The 8,704-nt window shown below is 36.2% G+C and overlaps 1 pseudogene; it reads right to left on the bottom strand.

Moving 5' to 3' along the window:
• Positions 1–5,606: 5,606 nt before the first annotated feature.
• On the bottom strand, positions 5,607–5,778 carry LOC122745163 (annotated as a pseudogene).
• Between the last annotated feature and the right edge of the window lie 2,926 nt (positions 5,779–8,704).

Here is an 8,704-nt window from a genome sequence, read left to right as displayed (position 1 = left end):
TTAGTAAGCTTTAAAGTACAATAAAAATGGAAGTTCTTTTTATCTTAATTAATTAATCAATTAATTAATTAATTTGTTTGTTTTTTGTTTGTGTGTTTGTTCATTCATTCATTGGTTCATTCATTTTGTTTGTTTATTCATTTGTGTGTTCCTTTCTTCATTAGTTTGTTAATTTATTTATTTTTTGCAGGGCAGTGAGGGTTAAGTGACTTGCCTAGGGTCATAGAGCTACTAAGTATCAAATGTCTGAGGCTGGATTTGAACTCAGGTCCTCCTGAATCCAAGGAATATGGGCAAGAATCCCATTTTTAATATGTAGCACAGCACCCTCAATCCCCGCTGTAACCATGCATGCTTCATCATGGTCACATATTTACAGATCAATCAAATGCAACAACCATTAACTCTGCACTTATTTGCAAGTCATTTTGCTAGGTTCTAGGGATAGAAAATAAAAATTAAAATGGTCCTTGCCCTCAAAAAGCTTATATTCTAATGTATAAACTATGGAATTAGGAAAATGAAAACATGGTAATGAGCTGGGAGACAACACTAATGACTGAGAGGATCAGAAAAGCTTTCATACAAGAGATAAATAAGCTGAGTCTTAAAGGGAGCAAGGCATTCTGAGAGGTGAATGTGAATAGGAGGTGCTTTCCAGGAGTGGGTGACCACTTCAAAGATGGAGGTGGGGACTGGAATTGAGAAAGTCAGGAGTCATCTGGCTCCACTGAGGACGTGTTGTATAGTTACGTGTGCATTTTCCTTCTTGAAAAGACAGGATTCTTTCCCTGAGCACCTTCATAAACATTTCCTCAGCATTTTATTCTTTGGGATTGTTACTCAGTAACCATTCAAATACACAATATCATAAGGCCATAGATTTAAGGCCAGGAGGCTAAGTGAACATCTAGTCAATTCACCTAATGTTACAAATAAAGAAAGTGAGGTTCAGAAACCATTCTAGCTCACAATAATACCACTCCATCTACTATCCAATAATGTTTCTCTGGTTTCCTTTCAGTGGTAAGCTATCTGTCTTCCATTCTGACTATATCCTTAAGTGATAACACAATCATTTAGCCTGGCAAATCATTATTCCACTCTAAATCTGGGAGGAAAAATTTTCTCTAGTACCCCATCCATCTTAATGAGCTTAGACTAAAAATCAGAATATTCAGCATAGGTTAGGCTTTGGAGGGTAGAAAACATTACCCCATTCCAAATCCTTTTAGATTTCAAAAAAGTTTCACATTAGGTACTTTGCCTTTAAATAAATTAATCTTTTCAGGATGCAGTTGGAAACCTTTCAAAACAAACAAGCACCTGTTTCTTCTCAAAGAATCAGTTTCCCACTAGAATTTATTGTTCAAGGAGTCATTCAGTGAAAAGCGTTGGATTAGAAACCATGAGGGCTGGGAATTATGAAGATATAGAAGATGTGGTCCCTACCCCCAAGGAGCTCACAATCTTAAATTCAGAAAAGACACTAAAGCCTACCCATGAGTTAAGTGGGTGAACCCCAGGGCTAGGTGGAAAAGCTAATTGCAATACCTAGTAACAGCTGGAAAGGTAGTGATTATACTGGCTGTAATTTGCTGATTAAAATTGCCTTGTTCTTCCATTAGAAACTGAATTTAACTAAAGGTGTCTGGTTAATGCCAATGGCTGGCAGTTTTTAACCACAGCAATGAGAAACAAGGAAAGAATGCCTTTATAGAAAGCCCAACAACACATGTAAATGAATGTACAGTGAAACACTCTTTCACACAGCACAGTTGAGGGATAGGCTGCTGTGCTTAATTAAACATTGTAATACTTGTTGCATGTTGGGGTTTGAATTACTTGTTACTAGAAAACTGATCAGTCTTTCATGAGTGTTCTCTTCCTTACTCATAGAATCATAGATTTAGAGATGAAAGGGAATTTAGAGGTCATTGAGTACATCATCCCCTTCATGCTACAGATGTGAAAGCTGAGGCAGAAAGAGGTTAAATGACTTCTCCGTGGTCATAGTATTAGTAAGTTTATAAGGAAAGATTTGAATCCAGGAAACATTTCTATTAACATATAAATATATTTGTATTTAATTTATAACACAAAATGCTTTTATAACATCACATATCATAATTTAATATATTCTCTATTCTAGTAATATAATATTATATATTTATATATAATTAAGAAAAGATTTCTGAGTCTAGAGATCTTTTCACTAAACCACTGAGTCTCTAAATTGTAGAGTTGAAAGGGGCCTTAGAAGTCATCAAATCCGGGGCAGCTAGGTGGTGCAGTGGATAGAGCACCAGCCCTGGAGTCAGGAGCACGTGAGTTCAAATCCGGCCTCAGACACTTAACACCTACTAGCTGTGTGACCCTAGGCCAGTCACTTAAGCCCAATTGTGTCACTAAAAAAAAAAAAAGAAGTCATCAAATCCAACCCTCTCATTTAATATATAAGGAAACTAAGGTGATATAGGGGGAGTGAGTTGCCTAAAGACATAGTCTCTTGGGGCAGCTAGGTGGCACAGTGGATAAAGTATCAGCCCTGCATTCAGGAGGACCTGAGTTCAGATCTGGCCTCAGATACTTAACACTTACTAGCTGTGTGACCCTGGGCAAGTCACTGAACTTTCATTGCCCCACAAAAAATAAATAAACAAACAAACAAAGAAACAAACAAATAAATAAATAAATAAATAAAAATAAAGACATAAGTATAGCACTATTCACTGCACTATGCTTCCTTCTGACTTGATTCATTAATATCATAAAATGATAACACTACCTAAATTAATTTATATTGTTAATCAAACTCACATATTTGATATATTTTATATATTTAGAAAAAGTAAAGTAATTCATATAAAGAGGAAAATGTCAATGATCTCAAGAATGAAAATGAAAAGTAAAGAGGGAAGGTGATCTATCCATAGCAAGTAGAAAACTGTATTACTAGCAGTAAATAATTTGGTACCAGTTAAAAAGGAAAAAAGAGGTTAATCAGTGTAATAGATTAAGTACCAAAACATAGTAGCAAATACAGTAGTGCAGTATTTGATTCATTTCTAGACATATGTCTTTACAATCCCTGAAGCACATTCTTCCCAAATCCCATCCTCATGAAGCCTACAGGCATCAATCTTTACTTCCCAAATACCACTCAAGTAAGATTCTATATTTTATATCATTGATATAGATTGAGAAAACTTCTAGACAGTCATGTTCTTTTTCATTCTTCATTCTCAAAGAGGCCCAGTGACATCATGGATAATATCTTACCTTGCATGTGTATTGGGTTTAAATGAGGTAGAATTGTACAGTCATTGGTCTTACTTTCCCTTCCAGAGTCATAGAGATCCAGTGGTAGGACAAAAGTCAAAACAACTGGTGATGGCCATGGATGCAGTGGATTACCTTGGCGTCATTGATTTCTGATCAAACTAAGCATTCTATAGTGCCAGCTTCAATTGCCTTCCTGGTGATTGGAACAAATTGTTATCTGTACTCATGTGCTGCACTTTGGGACTTGGTGAAGTTACTCCCTCTTCACTCTCATTCCATTGCCTTACTACTGCTTGGCCACTTCGCATCATTATTACCCTCATGAGTACCTACCTTCTTAAAAGGCCTGTACTTATAAAAAGGGAAATTTTTTCTCTTTATAAAGATAGCTGATTTGTGTCTGACTCTGAGTGTTTTCTTTCTTTCTTTTTCAATAGTATTTTATTTTTTCAGATAACATGAAAACAATTTTTAATATTCATTTAAAAAGTTTAATTTAATTTTAATCATAAATGCATTTTATTATTTTCCATTTACATGTAAAGATAGTTTTCAACATTTGTTTTCATAAGATTTTTGTTTCAATTTTTTTTCTCCTTCCCTCCCTTCCCTCCCCTTCTCCAAGACAGGAAGCAATCTGATATAGGTTATATTTGTACAATAACAATAAACATATTTCTGCATTAGTCGTGTTGTGAAAGAAGAATCAGAACATAAGGGAAAAACCTCAAAAAAGAAAAAAAACAACAACAAAATAGAAACAGTATGATTCTATCTGCATTCAGAATGGACAGTTCTTTTTTTTTTGGATGTTGAGAATGTTTTCCATTGTGAGTTCTTTGGAATTGTCTTGGGGCTTTGCACTGCTGAGAAGAACCAAGTCTATCACAGCTGATCATCACACAATGTTGCTGCTACTGTATACAATATTCTCCTGGTTCTGTTCACTTCCCTCAGCCTCAGTCCACTTAAGTCTTTCTGGGTTTTTCTGAAATTTGCCTGCTCGTCATTTCTTACAGCTGTGTAATTTAAAATTCTAAATGTGGGTTCTAATCTGTCCCCCCAGTTTTGGGGGGAAACTGGCTAAAATCATTGATAAATGAGTTTAGGATTCTTAAGGGTTTATTAAAAGATAGTAAAAGAAAGAGAAAGATTGAGAATAGGTTTCTTGTGTTTTCTTGTTTGTTTTTTTGTGAGGCAAATGGGGCTTGGTCACTTGCCCAGGTTCACACAGCTAGGAGAACAGATTTCTTATAGCATGGAAATCCTAGCTTTCCTAAACTCCCACCTTAAGTCCTCCACCAAGCCGATGTCGCCAACCAAAAGAGGAAGAAGCCCTCCACCAGGGTCAGCTTCCTACTTTGTGTCTTCCTCCCAAAAATGGGAGGCGCCTCAAATTGATTGGCTGGTAGGTTTGAAAGACAGTACCCACGAGCAAATGTCACTTCCTGATGCCTCACTTCCTGACTCCAAGGACCTGACCGCATGGCTTGCCCTCAGATGCCTTCTCCTCATGGCAGAGCTATCCTACAATAACTCCCCAGCAGATGGCATCACTCCAATCGTTACACAGCACAATAGTATTCCATTACATTCACATACCACAACTTATTCAGCCATTTCCCAATTGATGGACCTTCCCTAAATTTTCAATTCTTTGCCACCACAAAGAGAGCTGTTATAAATATTTTTGTACATTAACACACCTTTTTTAAAACAATTGAGTTCCAAATTACCTCCTTCTCTTCCTCCATTCAAGTAACATTGCAAGCAATTTGATACAGGTTATACATGTGCAATCATGCAAAATTTCCATATTGTTCATGTTGTGAAAGAAAACACAGATTCCCCACCCCCAGTGGAAAAAAAATGAAGTGAAAAATATTATGCTTCAATCTGCATTCAAATTCTACCAGTTCTTTCTCTGAAGATGAATAACATTTTTCATTATGAGTGCTTTGGAATTGTCTTGGATCATTTTTTTTGCTAAGAAGACCTAAATCATTCACAGTTGATCATCATACAAAATTCTTATGACTATGTACACTGTTCTCTTGGTTCTACTCATTTTGCTTTGCATCATTTCAAGTATGTCCAGTTTTTTCTGGAAGCATTCTGCTCATTATAGCAAAATAGTATTTCATCACACTCCTATACCACAACTTGTTCAGTCATCCCACAACTGATGGACATCCCCTCAATTTTCAATTCTTTGTTGCCACATAAAAAGTTGTTATATATATTTTTGTACAAATAGGTTCTTTTTCTTTATCTCATTGGGATATAGACCTAGTAGTGATATTGCTGGCTCAAAGGGTATGAGCAGATTTATCCTCCTTTGGGTATAGTTACAAATGACTCTCCAGATAGTTGGATGAATTCACAATTTCTTCAATAGTGCATTAGTGTCCCCATTTTCAGAGGTTGTATCAGATATTAAACTGATAAGAATAGAAACGACAATTGATCTTAGCCAAAAGGCTAAGTAGCAATAAGGCAGAGAATCCACGAAGATCTAAAATTGCAATAACAGAAATGGTATTGGAAAAATAAACTTAGCAATTAAGGGTTGCAGGTGAAAGGAGAGGACAAAATTGTGGGCTGGATGTAACTCAGGAAATTCCCCAGTAGATAAGATTTGTTATTAGAAGAAAAGAAAATATCATAGATCATTCAACAGTTAACAAAAGGAAATTGACTTAATCATAACAGGAGAATGATCAACATGGAAGACACCTGGAGTTATTTCCAATGAGCAAAGCTCCTTCCCTTGAGTTGTTCATTATTTTCCAACAGTCAGACATCTGGAAGAGTCCCTGGAGATCACCTGTCTGCTTGTAATAGGTGAACAGGAAGTGAACCTTTAGTCCTCTGAGCCAAGGAAGAAATCTTGAGTGTAGTTTCAATGCCTTTTAAGGAAAAGGGATGTAACCTTTGTCCCAAAGCCATTGGGACAGGACTCTTTCCTTATTGGTATAAAAGATTGTCCTGCCCTGTAAAAGGGGTGGGCCAGAGTTGGTCAGAGGTGAGGGCTTCAACTCTCAGATTTTGGGATTCTCTAAGTAAGAGTCCCTTTGAATTCTTTCCAGGACTCTCCAAGGAAGGATCCTCTTTGCAGCAACTAGTCAGCTTCCATCTTTTAAGAGATATAGAAGAGGTCATCCACCTTATGTTGCTGAAGGGAAAGACTCTGGGAAGACATGAGAGGAGTGGGCAGTTGCTAACATGTCTCTACTCCCCCACCTTGCTATTCTAAAGATTTTGGGGGAGCTTCTGCTTAGGTGAAAGCAAACCTAACCAGCTGGTTAGGCTATTATTCAGACTGAATCCCAATAGGGAGGCACTTGAGCAGAGGTTTTTAACCTGGGATCTGTGATCATTTTTCTAACATGCTGATAACTCTTTTTTATTGTAATTTGTTTCCTTTGTGATCATCTCTACAGCTAGGTCCTGATTAGTGTGAGTAAAGAAATCCTGAGACAGGCCACATTATTTGGATTCATATTGGTATTTACATTTGGCTGGAAGCAAGTACCATATTTTACATAATTATAACTTTGAATAATGCACATGCAAATGTAACCATTTCACTTGATTCACAATTGTAACTAATCAGGACAAAGCAGAATTTTATTTTACACTTTTATAAACATTATTCTGAGAAGTGATCAATTAGGCTTCCCCATCTTGTCAATGGTATCTAGGACAAAAAACAAGCTAAGAATCCCTGCACTAGAGGTTTATTCCAGCTTTGGAATGAATTGAACACATTAGTGTTTCTTACTAACCATGTACCCAATCACATCTTATCTCCTTTTGCTTATTTATTTATTGGCTATATCATTGATCTTTGAAGTAAATATAAAAAACAGTGGAGTTCACTCTAGTACTGATGCATTCAACTTTCCATATTGGATTGACTGGTCCATCACATACTGCCCAGTGGACCAAATGACTTGGTTAGAAATGTGAATTAAAGACCAGTGACCTCCAAACTGTTATTTCCATGGAGCAAGTCCTCAGAATTTGTAGAGCTATTTAAGACCTCACCAAATGAAAATATGACCTCCTCTGCTAGATTGCCCTTGGTGGCTTTTGTTCTCTGAGCTCCTCTCTACTTCTCTGTCAGCTTTCTCTTCTGTCTGTATGGCCTGAAACCTCTACAAAAAGCTTTTGCTCAAAGTAACGCCTCATTATACAAATGTGTTTGGGATGTGAAACTCAGAAACACTACAAAGGAATACTTACTCCAACATCTAAAATACCCTTTCCCCACTCATTTGAGAGACATCATGAAATGCAACCAGTGATAAGAAAGTTCCAAATAGGCCATCTCACTAATGGCATAGTAGTACATGGAAGAGCCATACTCCTGTTCCTAGTAGGGATCTTAGAATGAAAGGAGACCAAAAGAGAGGATATTATTCTTTGGGCTTCAAGCATTTGAACCTCTTCAGATGGACATTTCTAAGAGATCAAAATATCCTGTTTCCAAGAATAATTGAGGATATATATATATATATATATATATATATATATATATATATATATATGTGTGTGTGTGTGTGTGTGTATGCATGCATGTGTGTATATACATATACATATATACATATGCATAAAGATACATATATATACATGCATTAATGATCTTACCATGAGTGTTCTTTATTTTGGGGGGTATTTAAAACTTTCATTATATCCAATCCTAATACATATTATTTGTGTGTGTGTTTAAACAATAGGTTTTAAATATACTTATTTGAGATAAACATTAAAGTGCTGCTCCTATTATCAGGTTCTGTGGGATACATTCAAATCACTAACAAGACAGATTTTAGATTTTAAAAGATTTGTAGTAATTAGGTCACCTGAGGGAAGAGATGCTGAAAAAAAAAAAGATTCTCTACTTTAAAAGAGTTATCATTGCCAATTTGGTCCTAAAGCTCTTGCACAGACTTCCTATTATGAAAATCCTGCATAAATTTGAAACTAAGTTCACAATTTTTTTTGTTAAGGGGGAGAGAAGAAAGGCATTCCTGAAGGTGAAAAGTGTTGATTCACTGATAAAAATAAGGTGATGGGAATCCAAAGCCCAAACATATGCCCTTTATTCATTTCTTAAATTGGCACCATACTTAGTTTTGTTGTTGTTCAGTTGTTTAGTTTCATCTGATTGCTTGTGGACCATATTATCTGTGGAGTGTTCTTGGAAAAGATACTAGAGTGGTTTGTCCTTTCCTTCTCTACTTGTTTAAGGCAAACAGAGGTTAGGTGACTTGCCTCAGAGTCACACAGCTAGTAAATGTCTGAGTCTGCATTTGAATTCATGGCTTCCTAATTCCAGTCCTGATGTTTTATGCACCAAACTAACTAACTGGCTAGCCTTAGTTTACTCTTCTGCAAATCACTTAATGTTTCG

This window comes from Dromiciops gliroides, chromosome 2, assembly GCF_019393635.1.
Source record: "Dromiciops gliroides isolate mDroGli1 chromosome 2, mDroGli1.pri, whole genome shotgun sequence".
Lineage (NCBI taxonomy): Eukaryota > Metazoa > Chordata > Mammalia > Microbiotheria > Microbiotheriidae > Dromiciops > Dromiciops gliroides.
This window is presented reverse-complemented; position numbering and strand designations above follow the sequence as displayed.